Genomic DNA, 22,063 nt, shown 5'->3' on the forward strand with positions numbered 1-22,063 from the left:
GCTTAAAATTATAAAATTTGCCAATATTCCAAATGCGCTTAAATTTACAACAATTGAATTGAATTCAAATTTTACATTAATCATATTTTTCGCTGTGTGCGTTTAATGTGATGGTATGTTTATATACATATGTATGTATATTGGTTGTTGTTACTATTGGTTACTATTGCTGTTGTTGCTGCGCCTATATTGGTGGCAACAGTTGCTGACCTCCTCCCTCCGTGATGCCATGAAATTTCCAATTTGGCCATTCAGCGCTCTTTGGTTGGCTGATTGTTGATTGTTGTTGTTGCTACTTTGGCGACTGTGATGAATTTAATGCTGCCAAATATGCTTTGAATGCTACGGTTGTGCTTGCAACATTTATTGTTGTTGGTAATATTAGCTTAAATATTATTGCCGGTGTTGTTGTTGTTGTTCATGGAAAGGCTCATGCGCTGCTTCACTATGCTGCCGCTTCGTTCACCCACTACAATGCCCAATAAATTTCGGACAGCCGCGTTAGCTGCGATTCTGACATTTTGCAGCTAGTTTTTGTTATCATCGCTGTTTTTTTTTTGCTATTTCTTATTGCTGCTGCTGCTGGCCAGCACCCAACCGCCCAGCTCGACATTGGCATTGGCCTTCTTCTGGCTCTGACTGACGTTGTTTGTTGGCTGGTTTGTGTGTAGATTCGTATGTCACAACGACATCCGAGTGTTGCAATGGCCAGTCGTTGTTGCTATTGCTGCGCAGATATGTGAAGTTGTGGCCTGTGCTTGTCGCGTCGCGTCGTCGTAATCCTGCTTAACATATATGTACATATTTTTATACATATACATACATATGTATGTACGCAAGCTACGCTTAAATTTTTTCCGCTCTCTCGTTTTACACTCTTTTAATATCTTATTCTCATTTTCATAATCCCATTTTTTAAATATTTTTTTTTTGCATTCTTTTTTTTTGCTTCTTTTTATTTATTAGGTAGGATTGTAGTATGCATGTATGTATGTATGTACTCGTATGCACTATGTAAGTTGTTGGTTTAAGTTTACGTAGTAGGTAGTATGCGTGTGTGTGAGCGTATATATATATACTATATGTATTTGTGTATTTAAATGTAATTCAAATTCATATAATTAGCTTAACCATAAACCGATATTATAACTCCATATCTCGGGCCTCGTCTTCACTATAGTCCGACATGCTAGACTCGCTGTCGCTGCTCTCGCGTTCTTGTTGCGCCGCACGCAACGCCTCCTCGGTGGCATAGCGTTGCACATAGTCAGCCACTTTGCGATGATATTCCTCCGGTTCGTGCAAGTACAACGCCGCTGCGTCACGATTCAGCGGATCCACTGGATTCGGATATGTCAGCAATTGTGGTAGAAATGATTCGAAAATATTTGAGAGATCATACAGCGCTGTCCATGCCTGATTGATCACGTCCAAGCACACAGTGCCAGACGATTCGTCGATGTTCGGATGGTAGATTTTATTCACGAACCCTATGCTTGGCGATTTGAATGGATAATTGTCGGGCAGGTAGACACGCACCTTCCATACGCCACCCTCGTACGGTGTCCCATGCGGTCCGAAGAATTTCACATGGAATTCATTGAGGCCACCCAATATGGTGACTTCGTGCTTGGATTCGATGAGTTTGATGACGTCATTGTCCATGCGACGTTTGCCAGCGCTGGGAGATGACATTTTGCGTCGTTATTTAGCTTCTTGCTCTACTCTACAGCGAATGTCAAGGATGCGACGTATGCAATTCGTATGGGAGCTTATGGCTGCCAAGTGTTCGTTTCGTCGGTATGCTGCTGAGAGAGAGAGAGAGTTGGAGGCAGCAAACAACAAGTACGCTGCCTGGCCGCACGTCCGTTTGCTTGAAATTATCTACTTGTGTATGTATGTTTGTAGCAGGCTGCGTATGCACTATGCAATGAGAAATCGGCGCGTTGTGTTGGTGTCCCGACAAAACAACAGCGCTTGCAACCAATTTCTCAGGACGTGCCCCCTCAAATATGCTTCGCCGTCTTAATGAATTCTTTAAATATCTTCAAGGCTGAAACTGCAAGGAAAAAGAAGGAGAATTGTTGATTTATTGAAGCGAAAATGTTGAACTTTTGTCAAGAGAAATTTCGAAAATATTAAATTAATACAGTGATAAACGAAAGGAAGCAAAGAAAAACGGAATAGTTTGTGATAAAAAGAACAGTGCTTTGAGGGGAGGGAAAAAGTGGTGAGTTCAAATAGGCAGTGAAATAAAAAGAAATGAAGAAACTGGAAAGCTGTAATGTTTTTCCTAAAACCATAAACTAAATTAATAAATAAATATAAAATATAAAACAAGTACTTTTTTTTAGAAAAGCAAAAACCGACTTCAATTCTCATATACAAAATTTAAGATTATCGCTAATTTCTTCACGATCCCATTATAGGATAAACAAAATTAGTATGGAACCACCCTTGAGGTACCACCTCTCCGATGAAAAAAGAATTATCGAAATCGGTTAACGTGGTCCTATGCGGTAACATACATAAAAATATAAATTTAAAAAAATATTCCGACGAACTGAAAACCTCTTCATTTTTTTGAAGTCGGTTAATAATAAATTAAACGAAAATCAGGTCAAGAAAAATTAAATTTTATAAAATAAAAAAACAATAAAAAAATTTTAATGTAAATTAATTAATTAAAAAAAAGAAGTCTAAGTTCGGACGACAGCGAAATTTGTATACCTATCGCACAAATTTAATGTTCAGTTTTTTGCTCTTATGAAAAATGCAGCTTTAAAAAATTGCCAATATCTTTTTCGGTAGGACCGTTTGCAAACTAGTTACTGTGAACATGCTAGATCCGCATATCTTATACGACACATTAATACCGTCCGAAAGAGAAAAAGACGCCGCACAGTGGTCTGTAATCAAAAAGTAGGGTTCAAAATAGCGTAAAACCACCGATTTGATTATTTATTTATTTTTTTTTAATGAAAGCTGAGGAGATTTAGAAACGGTTTGTAGAGCCCAAATGCAGCCAAGTCCTTCTCCACTTGGTCTTTCCAACCCAGAGGAGGCGTTCATCTTCCTCTAATACTAGCATTTCATACTAAGACTGAGAGAATTGTCAATTTGGGTCAGTAAAATTCCTTATAAGTTCACCATTTCTGGATTTCTAGCTCTAATTGCCAAAGTGAGGTATCATCGAAATTTTTTTTTGTAAAAGGTCCGTTTTAGCTACTTTGTGATCATATGTAAGGAGGATAAGGCCTGTGCCAATCAGTAGCAAAATTCTATGGTGCAAAAACTGTTCCAATATGTTGAGAAAATTTTACATTTGCAATTCTGCCAAAATTTGAGGTAAAATATCCACATTTGGTGGGTAGAAATTCGGATTTTTTAATTAGATATTAAAATATACGGATATTCAAAAAATCCAGTTAGAGCTCCCAGCCCTAGATAAAATTCTAAAACATTTGAAAATCTAAAAAACGGACTAGCAAATATGTACATGTGCGTATTTAAATTTGCATTTTTATTTTTTTATTTTGTTCAATGTAAATGTAAACATTACACATTTGTGGCAAATGGTGGTATCAAACATACCAACACATACACGCACAAACTGATGTCATCCACTTGGAAATCGGGTCAACAACAAATGAGGGCAACAACAACAACCCAAAAACGAGGCCAACTCTGCAGCATTCACTTGAAAGCAAAAATTTCTACGTTGTTGCAGAAGTACTATGTATGCATGTAAATATGTATGTGAGTTGTAATTACCCTGCAGAAAAAAATTATCAAATGATAAAAAATAATCAACTTGTAGTTAGGTTTTTTTTGCGGGATTTCGATAAGTACCTAATTTTTAATTAGCTATGACAAAATTAACTTTAAGTGAGTAGCAAAGTCGTGCAGGAGTCAGGAAAGGCGCTATCGGGAGTTGGTTTTCTTTAAACAAGCATCCATTTAAATATCCTCATACAAAAATTTCTTTGAATGAATACACTTTTTCTGCACTTTGCAGATGCTTTCTAGGATTCAGGACAAATAAAATAAATCTCGAAATTTTAAAATACCATTTTGATGTTATGTCTGATGGAATTCATATATGATACCACATACAAAAGGCGTATAAAAAAATATGTAAATATGTAATGTGAAATGAAGTAAATAAATGAAAATGTAAAAAATTAAAAAAAAATCTTTTTTATAGATATTTTATGTCCAAAAGAAGTTAGCTACAAGTTTGTTGACATGTAATACAGGGGAAACCATTTATCATCACCATCAAAATTAGTTAGGTACGGCCGAAGGAAATACTAATAAAAAGTAACAACCAAGTAGTTGACTGCTGGGTAGTTAAAAGTTAGCTATAATCTAGCCTCGTTTCCTGCAGGGCAAGTGCATTTCAACAAAGTGTAGCTCGCCTATTTACATACACACATACAGGCACATACATACCTATGTATGTAAGTATGTAACTGCATTTATATAGAAAGCAAGCGTGCAAGCGGGTTTGCTATGCAAAGTGCAGCGCATTTTAGGTGTTTAACCGTAAATTATTAAGAAAAAAAAATAAAAAATAACGAAGCGCTAAAAATACAAGCATATTTATAGGCTCTAAGGCTTCAATAGCAGATGAGTTTTTATTTCACTTATAAAAATATAAATTTTCTTAATACATATTTAAATAGTAGTATTATTTAGAAGAGAGAATCAGGCAGGCTTCACATCCGAGTGAATTTCAAACCCTGCCAATTTGAATTCAACCTGAATTTTATTGAAATTCACTCGGAAGTGAATTACAGAACTTGCCTATTCCTTATAAAAGTGTTTGTAGATTCTCTGAGTTCCACAATCCAAAAAAACAAAAAAAAAAATGGATTCACCCATTTATCGTATGAATTTTTTTACGAGAAATGCTTGGAACTCAAAAGTGTGTCTGGCGTTGAAATTCATGTTTTGAACATACTTGATATGGAGCAAAACCACTACACCGTCAGATAAAAAAATTACCAAAAATAAAGGGTATTTTGTATGCACTTAAAACTTTTTTAAAAATTCTGAAGAAAGTTTAAAATTTAGGTAAACATTTTTATAATTTTTTACAAAGTTTGAAATGCGCATTATGCAGTATATTATATAATGAGGTACACTTTTATAAAAAATTTTAAAGATTAAAAATGTACTCAAAACATAAAAGATACGAAGTTTCTATTATTTAATTTTATTAAAACTTTATTGAAAAATGGCTTACAGTAACAAAAAGTTACCAGCCATAATATGATAAAATAAATACTGCATGCATGTACATATGTAAGTAGATAAATGCGGGTCTTTACACCTACATGATTTTCGAATATTCGGGCATTGTGATTCTATTTTGTATTTAGTTTACAACATTAACAATAAAATACACTAGAGAATAGTAATTTTAAAACAACTAACTCGATAAAGGGCAAATGTGAACACCCACAATGTATGTATGTATTTAAAATGTGCTCAACAATTCTACATACTTACACATATGCATACATATTTGTATACATACACACATATACATATGTATATACATATATACTTATTTAATTAACAACACAAACAAAGAAGTTACAACTCAATACCATTTCTTTGTTTTCATGAACAAATGCGCAGTTGTAACGATTAGCTAATGATACATATGACGAAATATTAATTGAAATCGTAAGCCCCCTACCATGCACATACTATAATGAATCACTATAATTGTTGAATGACATTATCTTATTGCTATTAAAGTATATACATACTATGTTTATATTAAGGCGTTCCAAAATAAACAAGAAAATCAAGTGATTGGAATTTTCCTGCTGCCACCCACAAGAATTATAGAAAATGAGAAAAAAGCAACCCGCATTTGGTATTTCGAAATCGGTTAGCGTTTAGTGGTGCCGCCGGGACTTTGAAGTTTTCCATACATGTATGTGTGTACATACAAAGGGTGGTTCAAAAAAAAAAATGTTAATGCTCTCACCTCCTAGGATCCCTCCCTCGTAGGTGATAAGTAAAATTTAGGTTAAATAAATTACATCGAACGAGAAATTTTAAAAAAAAGTTTTGTTAAAAAGTTTTTTTTGTTTATTTTAATTTTCAATCATAATATCTTTTTCACAAGATTATTTAGAAATTATAATGTATAAGAAACTATGCAAATCTTTTCGCCAACGCACAGAGGAGTATTTGCATAGTGAAACCGGTCAAAATTATTTGAAATGAAAGAAAACACGGAACTTGATCATAATTAGGCATTTATACGAGAAAAAAAGGCTAATTACCAGGGACCGGATTTTTAGAACCTAAAAACCTATTACAAAGGGAAAATGAAATAGCGAAAGGCAGGAAAAGGCACTAGAAATTGCAAAAAGGGCAAAAGAAGGCACTAAAAAAGACGAACACCGAAAAATAATCAAGAAATACATTCATTTTAGAAATGTTTGTATTACAAGGAAAAAGAGAAAAACTATGAACTAGTTACATTATATGAAAAATTTGTACTTTTGAATATTTGACTATTTTCTCCTTTCGAGTTTCTAACTCATAAAACTTTAATCTCTATAGTTACAGTAACATTGAAGCACAAAATGCATTTTGAAGTTTTCTGCCAGCATTTTCATTCGAGTTTCGCGAAGAAAAGCCTTAAATATATTACACGTGCGCTCGACGTGAGTTGACACAAGTGGCGCTCAATTTAAATGTGAAACGTTTGAAACTTTTTTTTTTTAATGTAGAAAAGGCAAAAAAAGCCAACATCAAATGAATATGTATGGAATCAGGGAAAGCTAAATCCATAAAATCCGTTCCATGCTAATTACATTTATCTCAAAGTTTAAATAGACGGCTGCGTTGATCCGGACTAACTCGGACTTAATCCGGATCAACTGCAGTTAATTCCCGAGTTGATCCGGATCAACGCTGCCGTCTGTTTATGCTTTTGGGATCATTTTCGTGACATATTTATCCATCGAATGCCAGAAGAAAAATTAAAAAAATAACAGGTTCTTTGCCAAATTTTTGCATTTGTACTAAAGCCTGTTCCCTTACAAAAAAAAAAAATCAAGTTACTGATGAAGAAAATCGATGGATAAATATGAAATAATAAGTGGTCATATGAAAATCCGAAAAGATTTTTTGTATGAAATACGAGCAGTAAAGCGTGTTACTCGGGTGTACGTAGTGTATGAGTAACCTTCTTTTCTGCTCATTTTTCATACAAAAAATCTTGCGCATTTTCATTTGACCACTCATTATTTCGTATTTATCCATCGATTTTCTTCATCAGTGGCTTGATTTTTTTTTTTTGTAACAACAGGCTTTAGTATAAATGCAAAAATTTCGCACAGAACCTGATATTTTTTAAATTTTTCTTCTGTTAAAGTTTGATTTTTAATGAAAAAATAAAAAAAGCTGGAATGATTAATTAATTTGTCAGAAACTATAAGCCCTATCGGAAGTGATGTATATGCGGTGGTGGCCTCTGGAGAACAAAAACCAAGTTAAAATTTTTGATCCAGTGCAATTACACAACTCAAAACTGAAAAAAAAACATTACAGTGGCACATGTCTCTAACCCTTACTAAATCGTTATAAAAAGTGATGGAAATAATCATAATTTTTTATAATTTTACTAAAAAAAAATCAACATCATTACATAAAATACAAATCATTAAATAATCAATGTTTGTGATGGAAAAAATAAAAATCAAAATATAATAATTTCTGTTGAGCAAAAAAAAAAAAATTCATAAAACTGTGAAAAATATTTTTGGACTACCCTATTGAATAATGCTACTTGCTTATGAATAAAGCCACTTATAACGCGGTTAAATAAATAGGCTTACCATAGAAACAGAATTATACACATTTACCAGATGTACTTACTATATGTATGTAGGGGTGGGTGTACGCTAATATCACGATGCAAAAACTATACTCATATGTACTCGGTCGTAAAGTCACTAATTCCAGCATGTACGTGTGTATATTGACTCAAACAATCGTTCACATGTTGATTGTTTGTTTTAAAATACATAATATTTTTTAAGTTAGAATATTTCTGCTATTTTTTTTATAAAAATATGCTCCATGCCATTACCAAAGCCATATAAATAAAAGTTTCAAAAGTTTTTGCATTTCCTTCGCAAACGGTCTTGCGCATTTCCTATCATAAGAAATTTTGAAAAAATTGTAGATATTAAAATAAAAACACCCGAACACTTGTTTGACTCACTGTATATCTTTATTTCCTGCATTTTGAAGCAACATGGGTTGAAAACTTCAAACGCATCTCCTGAAAAATCCCCTGTTTGAGTTGTGACCAGTGTTACCAGGTTGTTGAACATAGAAATCGTCAAAATGGTTCTCGAAACTCGTATTTTTTATTGAAAAAACGTCAACACACAAAATATTAAAATTAAGTGTCCGGAAAAATTTTGGCAGCTGATTCTTATATGAAAAAAAAAAAAAATAATAATATAAAAACCTTTTACGAATGTACCAAGGTGATAAAAAAATTGCCTGCTAAAAATATTTCTTTAGCCCTTGTGTGTGGTGGGTATACGCGATTTTTGTATCTAACTTTTTTAAAAGTGGATGTTCATGTTTCCTTTTACTTTGTATTAAAATTTTTTTAGTCATTGCATATAAATGGTGAAGGAAATATTTCCCAAAAATCGTAGAACTCAAAATAAAGGTTTGGTATCTTCTTTTAGAATTCATATATAAAAAATCTTTAAGTTTGGGTTAACAACTTTGCGTTACAGGGTGAAAACCCCAATAATTATCTGGAAAAGTAAAAAAATCGAAAAACGCCACTAAAACAACTGGCAATAAGAACCGCACCCAATGAAAAAATCGTAATTTGTTTGTCGAAATCGTCAAACGACGACCAAATCGTCATCCTGGCAACACTGGCTGTGACAGCAATATTTAATTCAGTAGGATACATAAAGCTTCACCGACTCTGTTTGACTATCTTAAGCAGGCAGAGATCAACCCACGTGTGGGATTTGTTAACCAACTGTGGTACTGCTTGTACCTAAGTGCTTTCGAAATTTTTAAATTCTACATATCAGGTCCTTTGTGCGTAATCTACCGACTTTTGTACAGCGCTGAAATTTTAAAGAAAATGAGTTAGGGCTTTCTCTCGACAACGAAAATCCTTAGCATGAAATACTATAAACGAACACTTCTTACAAGCAGACTAGAAAATCTTTGAGCGGAAGCAAAGTTAGATCCAGCGGAGTGCAACGCCACTGGACATTCAACTTGATTACCAACAAACACGCGCACACACACATTATATGTCTGGCTTCATATGCGAGTAACGTACCTATGCGTGTAAATACTGTTAGACCTCTCCGCCTTACAAGCAAACGAAAAAAAGTTAGCCCTACCCTCTGAGTCGAAAGTATTTTTGCAAGGCAATTTCGAAAACATTCGGCAAAAAATTTTTTTTAACTAGTTCTGCTGGAATAATTAAAATACATACTTCTTTAGCAAAAGTTTAATGATTTTTTTGCGAGCTTTACTTTACTGATATTAGGGTGGTAGGAACTGAGATCTTTTGGGTAAGTACTAGAACGGGACACAAACAAAATTTGACCCCTACCTTCAGAAAATAACTTTTTTTTTCGAAATTGCCTTGCATAACTCAAGATTCAGGGCTACACGGCGAACTTTTTTCTGGTACGGTTTAATGTACATACATACATAGTATGTGCTTTTTGTTCGGACAGCGGAGTGGGCCAAAGTGATTGAACTTACCCATTTTTATTTGCAACATCGCACACACCGCTGACAAGGCGTAGATACAAACAAAAGAAAAAACAACAATAAAGGCAAAATAAGCAAATAAAAATATGGAAAATGGCAAACAAAACCAAAACATACATATGTATGTATGTACTACATTAGTGTGGTCCAAAAATGCATATAAAAAAAAGTAAGGTCCTAATTTTAACGCTCTCACCCCTGTTCTTTTATTTTTAAATCAAAAAACATTTAGAGGTCGCTCTAAGTGCTCAAAGTTTTCCATGTATTTTATACGGCAAAAAAGTGTTTTTTGTAGAAGTATAGAATTCTAAAAAAGCAATATTTTTCGATCGAAAAACTCTGTTTCTCTTCAGGAGACTTCCAATATTAACACCCAATTGTTTATTTTACCATTTTTTAATACTAACGATTTTTTATTGGTCGCCCCATTGCATTTTTCGGGGTTTTTGTGGGTTTTTGGCGGACCTATAAACTATAGTTGCGATGAAAAAATTTGTTAAATACGCAATCGGGTATTATTACTGGAAATTTCCTACAAATAAACAGAGTTTTCTGGTAGAAAAGAATTGATTTTTAACTATTCTATACTATTGCTACGAAAAGTTGTTGTTTTCCCCATATAAAATACATGGAAAACTTTGGGCGCTTTGAGCGACCTCTAAATATTTTTTGATTTCAAAATAAAAAGATAAGGGTATCATTTTTTCATTTTTTATTTGGACCACCCTAATATAGATACATTCATACAAATGTATGTACTTGTAGATATACATAAATTTATATGAACTCTTGAAAACTTTGCTAATAAAAGGCTTATGTTAGGTGAGAGGTTCAAGCAATCTTAAAAGTAATTTAATAATTTAATTGAAAAATTAAATAAGGCACGTTCCATACGGTTGAATGGTCAGACCTACCGTTCCACGCGCCCACACAAGCTTTGCAGCTAGAAAATCAAGCGACCGCGGAATTAACTGTGAATAGTGGAAGTATGGGTTCGAAATGCAAATCAGCTGAATTTAAGTGTACGGCAGAGGGGAAACGCGCACGACTGCCATTTGAATAGTAAATTAGCTTTTTACTTTGCTTGTAATTATTTTATAAGGCAATTTAAATTTTTATGTTTTTTCATTATCATTTTTTCTAGTTTATTTTTTTATTTCTGCTAATCGCGCACTCAGCTGTTCCGTAAGTATCTGAGTTCCCCAACGCGTGCTCTCTTTTTATATCCACAAGTACATAAATACATATGTAGTTTCTCTACTCGCTAAGCGTGAGAGTATCCACTGTTTTGTTTGTGTCCATTTGTGACTACATTCATACCTACATATGTACATACGTATATATGTATGTACATCGTTTCCTTAAAATGGAACTACTTATGGTCGTTTTTTTTCAGTAGCTTTTAAAATTTATCTGCCCTTAAACACAAATTTTGTTTTCAAAAAATGTATTTAACGGGCAGATTAATTTTAAAAGCTACTTGAGAAAACCGCCATTAGTGTTTTTTTTTCTATTTTTTTGATTATTGTTCTTTGGTGTTTAGCATAAAAAAAAAGTTTTATTTATTGGCTTTTATAGTCAATTTTATCTTACATGTAGCTTTTAAGAGCCATTGGTGCTTAACCTCCTTACTAGTCAGTGGGGGGCGGGCATATCAACATGAGAACATGAAATATGTGCAACATTACACAAACACAATCAGAATCTGTATTCACTGACTTTACTTTGCATTTGATAAGCTTTTAGTGTTGCTTGCTTTTTTACTTCATGAGTTCCCAATTTTCGAATTGTGGCTGTAGTTTTTCAGCCTAGACCTATGGTTTTAACGCAGCAGCAATGCCGGTGAATATATAGGATCTTATAACTTATAAACATGAACAAGTTTTCTTTAATAGCGGTCGACCGTCGGGAGGCATTGGCAAACCTCCGAGTGGATTTCTGACATGAAAAACAGCTTCTTATAAAAATACAAACGCAGTTCGCAGTCGGCGTAAAACTACAGGTCCCGCCCCTTTGTGTAACAACCCCGAGGCTCACACCACAAATCAGAGGAGAAGCTCGGCCAAACCCTAACATATTGTTTAAGCGCCAATCTACTATTATTATTATCCCTTATAACAAACCTTCGCAGTAGATAGTCAGTCTAAAAGCTTAAACAGACGGCAGCGTTGATCCGGATTAGCGCGGACTTACTAGGATCAACTGCAGTTAATTCCCCAGTTGATCCGGATCAACGCTACCGCCTGTTTATGCTTTAAGACCAAGACCGAAATTTGATAAAATATTGTTTATTGTTTTTGTAACGGCACTGCTAACACTTGCCTAAATCGGTTGGTCTAATAATTTTTGTCGTCAAGCTCAACTAAAGACAAACTTAGGAAGCGTGCTGTTTCGACGGAGTCGAACCAAATGGAGAAGCCTGGTAGCTGGGTTGGGACAGGTGAAAAAATTGTTGGCGTCGTGTGGGGTATATTTACAAGTCACACATGTGTTGGGTATTTTGGGGTAGTCTGTAGTAGGAATTAAGTCTGCGGTACCCAAATCTTACTTCTTTATGAACCTCTGGACCCGACAGCATATCGACTGCTGAGTGGAAGATCGACCTATCTCGGCAACCAGTTCGAAAACGCCCTATCTCAAAAAACTTTTCAAGAACGCCCTATTTCAGAATTTAATTGAAAAACACCTTAGTACGATTAAAGAAATGAATAAAATCAGTACTGTACTTTAACTTTAAATAAATAAATTTTATAAATTTTTTTCTTCAATTATCAATTAAGCTGAATTTTGTTAACTAGTCTGTAAGGAACTTTTGTATGCTCATAGACTCAATAAATAAATAAATAAATAAAATCAGTACGTCTGGCAACCGTACATTCAAGAAGCACCTGGGCTGGAATCGTGACATCCGTTCACGGATCGAAAACGATACGAAAGAAAATTACGTGATACGTCAGGCAGTATAAGTTGAATGGGACAAAGAGTACGTTCACGTATGTCATAATCCGAAAAATGTGTTTTTACGTGACGAGTAGTACGATATCGTATGTGACGATTCGAGCCCTGTTTCCGTCCAAACATTTTCGTTGATTTCGCCAATTTACTCCCAACCAACCAACCGCCACTAAAGAAGTTTCACTTCAAAAAATATGATAAACCAATAACCATCAAAATCCCATTTCTCAGTAAAACCAAGTTGGCAACTCTGTTTTCAGTATATTCGATGGGTCCGTCAGGTTTTTGTTTTGCTTTTTTGCCTTTGCTGTCGTGTTTATGGTTTTTGCGTTTTTGTTTTTTCATTTCACCATTTTGTTCTTTATGTTTTTGCTTATTTTTGTTATTGTTTTTGCCACCATTGTTTTCATTGCAGCTGCTTATTACAAAGCAATTAAACAATTCTTCAAATTTAAGGATGACATTGGCCTAAAATAAATACGACACAAATAATGCCTTAAAAGGGAGCATATGAAGCTCCACGAACATGGCGAAGACGAAACAAAGTGTCAAAAACAAATATTTATAGAAATATGGGCACTTATTGAATATTAATTTAAAAATATACATTTGAAGATAACACTGTAGCACAGCACTTATAGCGAAAAGAAAACAAACAACAATAGGCAAATAGAGCTGCCTCAAGTACAAGCAGGTATGAATATATGTATGTGCATACATACATATGAATATACATACATACATATACTTGCATATACCTGAATGTATTATACTTATGTCGATAGACATGTCAAGCGAGGCAAGAGGATTATCAAACATCAGTACTATGTATATATGTACAAACGTATATACATATGTATGTACTAAAATGTACATATTTATATAGAAACATATCTATTAACACACAAATGCACAAATACAATGTGAGGCAACACTCACTCAGGTTGCTCACTTGCTCACTTATGAAACAAAATAACAACAGCAAGGCAACAAACGTCAGCAGAAATCAAACCAATTTTCTCAAAATCCAATTCCTAGCAATTTAAAATGCAATTTCGCACACGAATATTAATGGATAATTCGATATTTTTTTCTATAATTTTGAACGTATAGCAAAACAATTTCCTTTTTTTTACCTCAATACTTTATTTTTAATTTCTAGCGTTTCGACTTCTTTCTTCGCACTTGTCCGTTTTTTGCAACTCAGCAGGGCGAGAGAGAAATGACAATTTATTTTAATTCTGTGGATACTGAAAATTCGAGCACACAAACTGGACTGAATCCGCTGACTCGGATTCTCAGCAGTCACCTCGACTCGCTTGCAATGCACAGTAAACACTGAACTAAACTTTGCTGTACAATACTGAGCAACTAAATGTTTGTGTATGCCCAAACCCCTCTTCGTTTGTGATTATGTGTGTAGTGTGTATGATGTCCACACGGACGTCAGTACATACCCAGTAGGTAAAACTGAATCGAAAAAAATACAATTTTTGGCTCTCATATTTTTGTAAATAGTTTTTATTAGAAACTTATTCTTGACAGAAATGCTGTCAGAGGCTTGCCATGGCCTGCCAAGGCGGGAATTAGAGAACACTTTTATAAAGATTTTGTATGACCATAACACCTGTCCAAAACCCACTGAAAACAACTTAACATAAAAATTGAATTAAAAAAAGTCAATGCCACTTTTTAAAATTGCTCTTGTTATATGAAAAAAAACAAAAGTCTGTAGCAAAAAAAAAAAAAATAAATTAAAAATCTACGCGATTTTTCAGCCGCTTAATGCTTGCACTCATTTTACTAAAATTTGGCTTTCAAAGGGGAAATTCAGCAAGTTTTACAGCCTAATAAATTTTAGTTAAAGTAGCTAAATAATCCTGTTGTTTTTTATTTTTTTGCGTTGTTGATAATTTTCTTGAAATATAAAAAAGGCGTTATATATAAAAAAATCTGGTTAAGAAAAGTTTGAAATGAAATTTTGTCTATCCAAAATGTCAAATAAAAGGATTGTTTTTTTTTCTTTCTGTCCAATATCAAAATCGGTCACAAAAAAAAAATAATGATAATAATAATAATTAAATTAAATATAGCAAATAAAAAACCAACCTTCAATTCTAGTATATCTAATCAGTACAAGTTTGAAGTTTTTTTTTAATTTTTTTGTTGGCGGTGTCAGTCATTTTCTTTCATAAAGTATGTTCGACGACTTGTTTATATAGAAAAAAATTAACGAAGCCCTCAAAATAAAAATTTGCCAAAAATAAACGGTAAGTCCCAACTACTTCAAACTTGAACTTATTCTACTATTAAGTAGTGAATGAAGACACTGTCTACCGTGTATACTTAGCACTTAAATACATATGTACATATTAATGCTGTTGGAAATTTGCTCATTGATGACAAAGCCATCAGAGAAGATATTCAACAACATTGCGTGGGTCGTAAATTAGATAAAATTGAGCGCCTCGATACACTAGTCGATTCGAAATTTTAGGCACTCGAAACGAGGCTGATTGTTGTTGTTTTAGGGAGAAGCCTAAAGCTTTCGTAAAACAAAAAATACTTGAAAGCCATCTCACTTGTTTGAAAAAGTCATTTGGGCTGTTCAGGATCTTGTGCATATGTTCTTCACAATAATAAAATGCAAACGGTGGCCATAGTAGCAAACATAAAATTTGCAAACGCAAATACAAATGCAAATTCAAGACCATTCGCACAATATCCTGTACAGCTTATTGATGGCCCTAAGTACATATAAGGCCCTGCCTTCACGGGAAAACACTGATGCCGTGAAAGTGTGCTAGTGGTAACATCGTGGAGTTCTGAGGTAAGCGAGAAAAAAGCGTATACTTTCCATGTATATAAGTTTCCAACTGGGTACGTATATATTTCTGTATGCGGGACCTATGTATGTATGTATGGCTGAGTAAATGTATAATGGGTTTTATAAATGCGTGTGTGAAAAGCCAACCAAATGTAAGCAGCAACAAAACAGCAACAACAGATTGGAACCTGGGGAAATGACGGAAAAGCAAATAGCCAAGGACAATCTTGTAAAGTTGAAAAAAGCAAAACCAGAAAAGCAAAAAAAAACAATATAAAGTACATATGAATATACATATATATATATATATGTATATACTAGTTTGTATATGCGTGCAGATGTAAAACAAAAACACATTATGCTCCAAACATAGACTTTACAGCACAGCTGGAGATGGAATTGGGGATATGCAAGTATGTATTGACATAAAATACATACATATGTATATTATTAGGGTGGTCCAAAAATGCATGTGAAAAAGCAAAGTCGGAATTTTTATTCTCTCACCCCCTAGGATTGTTCTATAAAGAAAAAAAGTATACCCATATTTTTTATTTTGAAATCAAAAAATATTTAGGGGCCGAAAAACAACATTTCGAAGAAATGGTATAGAATTCTTAAAAATCAATATTTTTCTATCCGAAAACTTTGCCGTTGCTAGTTCCGCCAAAAACCCACAAAAACCCCGAAAAATGCAAAAATCGCTAGTACTAAAAAATGGTTAAATAAACAATTGGGTATTATTGTTGAAGGTCTAATGAAGGGAACCAAAGTTTTTCGATCGAAATATATTGATTTTCAAGAATTCTATACCATTTCTCCGAAGTGGTTTTTTCTCATATAAAAATACATGGAATGTTTTGAAAGCTTTGAGCAACCTTTGAATATTTTTTGATTTCAAAATAAAAAAATAGGGGTATACTTTTTTTCGATATACAACAATTCAAGGTAGTGGGAGCATTACAATTCTGACTGTACTTTTTTTGGATCACCCTTATGTATCTACATATTATGTAGGTACTTATGTTTGCATATTTATGTATATATGTATATGCACTCGTCAAAAATGTAAACACGAATGCCACTGGAAGAGAGAACAGGTTTGAGCGCAGAATCGCTGCCATAAACAATGAAGCAGCTGGTCCTGCAGTGTTGCCAAAGTTTGCAAGTTCCAGCGAATGCCTAGGCCAAATGCTAACGGGGTGTTTTATAAATTTATAAACACACTAGTAAGCCCGGGCACACGTTGTCCTGCTAAACACCGATACATAGGCAGGTTACATGCATCCTATATATTATGGGTCTTCACACCGAAGATTGATACGCGGTAACTCGGTGTTCCCCATGTATTTTGTTTGTGTAACACAATTTGTGGCGTGCGCTTTGATGTTGTCACACAAAAGGGAGGGACCTATAGATAGTTTTACGCCGACTCTGAACGACGGTTGTATTTTTATGACAAGCTGTTTTTCATGGCAGAAAACACTCAGAGGTTTGGCATTGCCTGCCAAGGGGCGACCGCTATTAGAAAAAAAAATTTTTGTTTTTTTTTTATTTATTTTTTTCTATATTGGTCGGAAACAGGCCTTGTGGAATTGTATCGTGCACTGCTAACCACTACACCTCATTAATTTAATTTAAATTAATTGAAACTTTTTATAATTTCAATACACAACTTCTTCAACACAACACTTCTTCAACAAAACAATTTCTTCCACAACTCAACGCTGGAACCCGCGGGATCCCAGAACATAAATCATTCTCATACTCGGAAAATGCGTTGTCTGTATTTACATACGTTTTATTTTTAAGGAATAGTGTTGAAGCATTTTCAATCCTTAAAAACTCTGCAGGGAAACCCTACATATCGCTAGCCAAGAATTTTTCTGAAAATATTTATTTTGTTGTAAAAGCAAGGACAGTTAAAAATGCAGTCCAATATACATATGTATTCATAGGAGAGGAGACAAGTCCCAAACAGCACGGGCCTGCGAAATTTAACTTTTTCACCCTTCTAATATATATGATATTTTCTTAAATACATATATAGGTATCATGCATTAAAATCAGGGACCTACAACACGTTCCGGCTCTGTTTAGTTCTGCATGAGAACAAAATGTAATGTCAAGAACGTTCCCACAAAATAACTCAACGGGAACAAAAGTATTGAGAGCAGTTTGAACGAGAGCAAAATGAGAACTGAAGGTTCGCGAGCGTTTCCTTAAAAAAACATAATGCGAACAACATTCTCGGGAACGTTCTCAAGAGGAGCAGAGTGAGAACGATAGTATCGAGAGCGTTTTCATGGAGGATCAAATAAGAACAAAGGTCTGGGGAACGGTCTGCTAGAGAACAAAAGTTTTCAGAACTTAACTTTAAAAATGAGAGGGGCATCTGCGTGTTGGGATTAAAAAACACTTCGGCGAGAACCATGATTTTTAATTCCCAGCTAGAGGAAAGCTTGATCATTTCAAATTTGAGATCGTTTATCATTAGGAGGCACTGTCCGTTTATAGAAAATTTTTTTTTTATTTCAGTGCAAGAAAAGTTCGTGTCTTAAGCCTTTCGTTGACTTTATTTGTATAATTATCTTTCAGTTCTTTTTTCGATTAATTTTAATATTCAAACATTTGAAACAAATGCAATGCTATGAGAAAAATTGTGTTATCGCTTCCATTCTTCGCGAATAGTTCATAGAAGATTTGTTCACATTCGTTCTCTGCCAGAAAGTTCGTGGGACCCAAATGGTTCTTCGAGAGAAAGTTCCTTAGAATTTTGTTCCCATTTTGTTCTTAGCCAGAAAGTTCCGGATACTATTATTCCCATTTTGTTCTCTTTGAAATGTTTCCGGAAGGATTGTTCGCATTTTGTTCTCTTTGGGAATGTTCTACAGTATTTAGTTTTTATATAATTCCGATTGAGAACGTTATCGACAGTATTGTTCTCCATTTCGTTCTCGTGAAAACATTCCCAAAGATTCTATTCATTTCGGTTCATTTCGATCATACCTTTGGTTTTCGGTCCCTGATTAAAATACAGCTTAGTGTTTTCTTGCATCGAGATTTATTTTTATTGATGGCATCATGCATATTTTCGAATTTTTAACAAGCTTCATGAGAAGGTAAAAATTAATTTATTAATAATAAAAGGTTTACTTAAAAGACAAACAATATTAGTTAAAAAACCGCTAAACAGACTAAGTAAATCAGAAAGACTTGAAGAAGAGACAGACGCCAACGTTGATCCGGATTAACGTGGGTTAACGGGCCGCGAGGTCATGAGTTCGAATCCCACGGCCAGTAGAATATTCATTTATTTTTTTTTATTCATTCATTTTTAACTTGTGTATTTATTTAATTTTGTTTTTAGTTAGTTGTTGTTAACTTTTTCAATAAAACTAAACTATAAAAATTTAGATTGCCTAGTAATAAAATAATACTGTGAAATAAAATAAGAAAAAAAAATTAAATATAATAAAGTTAAATAAAATATATAAAACAAATAAAAAAGTAACAAAGTAAAAAATTTTAGCAATCGACCGAACCGCTAAGTGCTATTATACTTATCGATTTTGAGTCTATTAGCATCAGTAGTTACTGATTTATCGTAGTTTCGTGTTTCTGTAAATTACCATCATATGGGAGGTGGGCGTGGTTATTGGCCAATTTGATGAACCTTTGGACTTCGTCCGCCAGTTCGTAGAGATGCCTCCTCCTATATATATATTTAATTTTTAAATATTTTTATTTTTGGTCGTTCGTCAGGGGTTTTCAAAGTTTGTTTCCTTAAAATATATTTGTCCACTTTTGACAAAACCACTTCTCTCGAGTGAGGCCATTTTCTCTTCAAAGCTGTAATTCATTGAGCTGTCGAACGATATTTTTATGTTGTCATGTTTACGGCAAGTTTAGTTGAAACGTAGTAGGACATAGATTTGCAAAAAATGGAACCGCTGGTGGCGCTGATGTCAAAATAAAAAGTACGTTCGACATAAAATGCACTTTTCTACCCGTTAAAAATTTTTTCAAGAGCAATATTAACAAAACTTTTCCAATGGAAATTTTAGTAACGGAACGTCACGACATATAATTCAGCTGATTAAACATAAAGCAGAAAGATTTCTACATTTAAAAACTTGGAAAATTAACCTTAAACATTCCAATATTCCTACAACATCTTTTATACAAATAGTTGTGCCCAATTCGCGGTTTTCGAAGTCAAAATACACTTCTTTTTTTATAACGTCACGCCTGCGCATACGTTTACATATATCTTTAAATCGCTACTACAAACAGTTGTAATTTTTTTTTACTGACTAAAGGGCCATTTAATTGCTATGCAAATCTTGAGAAACCTTTTAAAAATTTTGACTCTTTAAATTTTTTTTGTAACATTTTCTCATACGAGTGTCACATAACGCCAGTTTGGAATTACCCATATGTATTACTTAAACGGAAAAAAATAATCCACAAACATATTAAGCCGCTAGGTGATGCATGGTTCGACTTTTCTTATAACCACTATTAAAATACTGTCTTAAAAAAATTTGGTTATAAATAATTTGTTATTCAATTTTCGAAGATTAAAAATATGCTTTTTTGTAGTTCATAGAGGAATTTCACTTCTATCAATTGGGGCACAAATCGCAGTAAAAATGCACTTTAGCGGAACCTGCCCAAATCTATCCAAAAGCCAAGAGGGGTATCAATCGAAGTGTTTTAACGCCAATAATAAGCCTGTTCCAGGTACTTCTCGATTTGCAGGAATTTACAGGATTTTACAGGAAGCTTTTCCCGTACGACACCTGCGTCCTACTCCTTTCTGCGTTGGCGGCCTTCGGCGGTAGGGCAGGTTCCGCTTAAGTGCACCACTACCCGAATCGCGCAAAAAAAGTGCTTGCATTGCCACGTGTGAATGCACTTTAGAAAAATCAATAGATACATTTTTCGAAAGCAAGTAACGAGTACCGGGTACCGATGGTGTGCGCATCACTGAATTGTACATATGTGAATATACATAAAACAAAAAGAAGAAAGGAGAATGATGCAGAAAAAACAGTACAAAATAAACAACACAAAAGAGAAACAACCCAAAGTGTGATAATAAAGTGAAATGTGATAAAGAAAATGATTACAAAGCAAATAAAATCATAGTGCTACCATAGCAAATCGTCGCCTGGTTAAAGATTGTCGTATGTTACGCATGTACGTACGACGCTTACGACAATCTTTTACCCAGGCGACGAAATGGTTTTAATGATAAATCAAAGAACTTATACGTAAAATAAGCAAAATGATTGATTTCGCCAACTATAAATTATTCTTATCGTAACCGCAAATTTAAAATTTGAATAAAAAAAAAATCATTTGCTAGTTTTGAGCAAAATTGCGTATTAGTTTGTTGCGCTCAGGACTGGGCACGCATATGCGTTCAGCAAAAGTGCGTAGTAAAAATGTTGAAGGGGTTGGAGGTATATGTTTGCTCTTAATAATAGCAAAATTTCAACTGCGCAGTGTTGTTATTAAGGCAAACATAACGACCTAGCGTTACTGCCAAGCCCAATTTCCTTAACAACACAAAATATACCAATAATTTTTAGGAATGAGACGGCTTTACAAAGTTAGCAACTTAAAATTTTGAGGTTAACTAGTAATGTTTTAGATACCTCTGAACCATGACACTGGACATACTTTACTATGCAGAAGTAATAGTTTTAAATTTAACATGGATTTCAGCACAAATGACACAACGTCAATCGATAAGCGACCTTCCTAGCTTGGCCACTTAAAACTATGACGTAGTAATGAGGCATATTCACCCAATGCAATTATGGGATACAGAAAGTGGATGGGGAAATAAATCGAATCTATGTATTTTGTAATACTCACTTGAACAATTGATGATTTTTGCTGTAACGCTAATAATTACCTTCTCTTTGGCACAATTTTATCGTAGAATCGCTTGTGAAATTACCACCAATTTAGCCACACATCAGTTCAAATAGTTTTTTTTTATACTTTATAGCACTCACCCGACTCCTTTCAGGTGGGCTATAACCTTGTTTTAGGAATCCAAATATTTATTTGTGTTTTTAACTTCAAAAAATCACTTTTAAAGTTCCAAAATTTTCCTTAATTGGCTCACTTCTGCACAATTCGCACCTTTGCTCAACCAACAATTTCTATACACCACCAGCTGACAATTCTGCCAATACTGATTTTTACCATTTTCTTTTCGTTCTAAACTTTCTTTTGCTACAGAGTTGCATTTGATAGTATGACAAATAATTGGAAGTAGTCAAAGGTAGTAGTTTATAAAATTGCTATTTCATTTGGAAAATAGTTGTTTATGGTGAAAATGTAATAAGGTAAAGAAACTAAATTGTTAAGTGTTTCTAACTTTACGACTTTTGTAAAGGAATGCGTGTTGAGCTGTAAAATTTAGGCGACAATAAACCTAAAAAAATGTATATTTCT

General features: G+C 33.9%; 1 pseudogene; it reads right to left on the reverse strand.

The window, feature by feature from the left end:
• Positions 1 to 376: 376 nt before the first annotated feature.
• On the reverse strand, positions 377 to 21,807 carry LOC108364828 (ubiquitin-conjugating enzyme E2 H pseudogene; annotated as a pseudogene).
• Positions 21,808 to 22,063: the final 256 nt, after the last annotated feature.

This window comes from Rhagoletis zephyria, unplaced genomic scaffold (genome assembly GCF_001687245.7).
Source record: "Rhagoletis zephyria isolate East Lansing unplaced genomic scaffold, Rhagoletis_zephyria_1.1 Rzeph_scaffold_01685, whole genome shotgun sequence".
Taxonomy (NCBI): Eukaryota; Metazoa; Arthropoda; class Insecta; order Diptera; family Tephritidae; genus Rhagoletis; species Rhagoletis zephyria.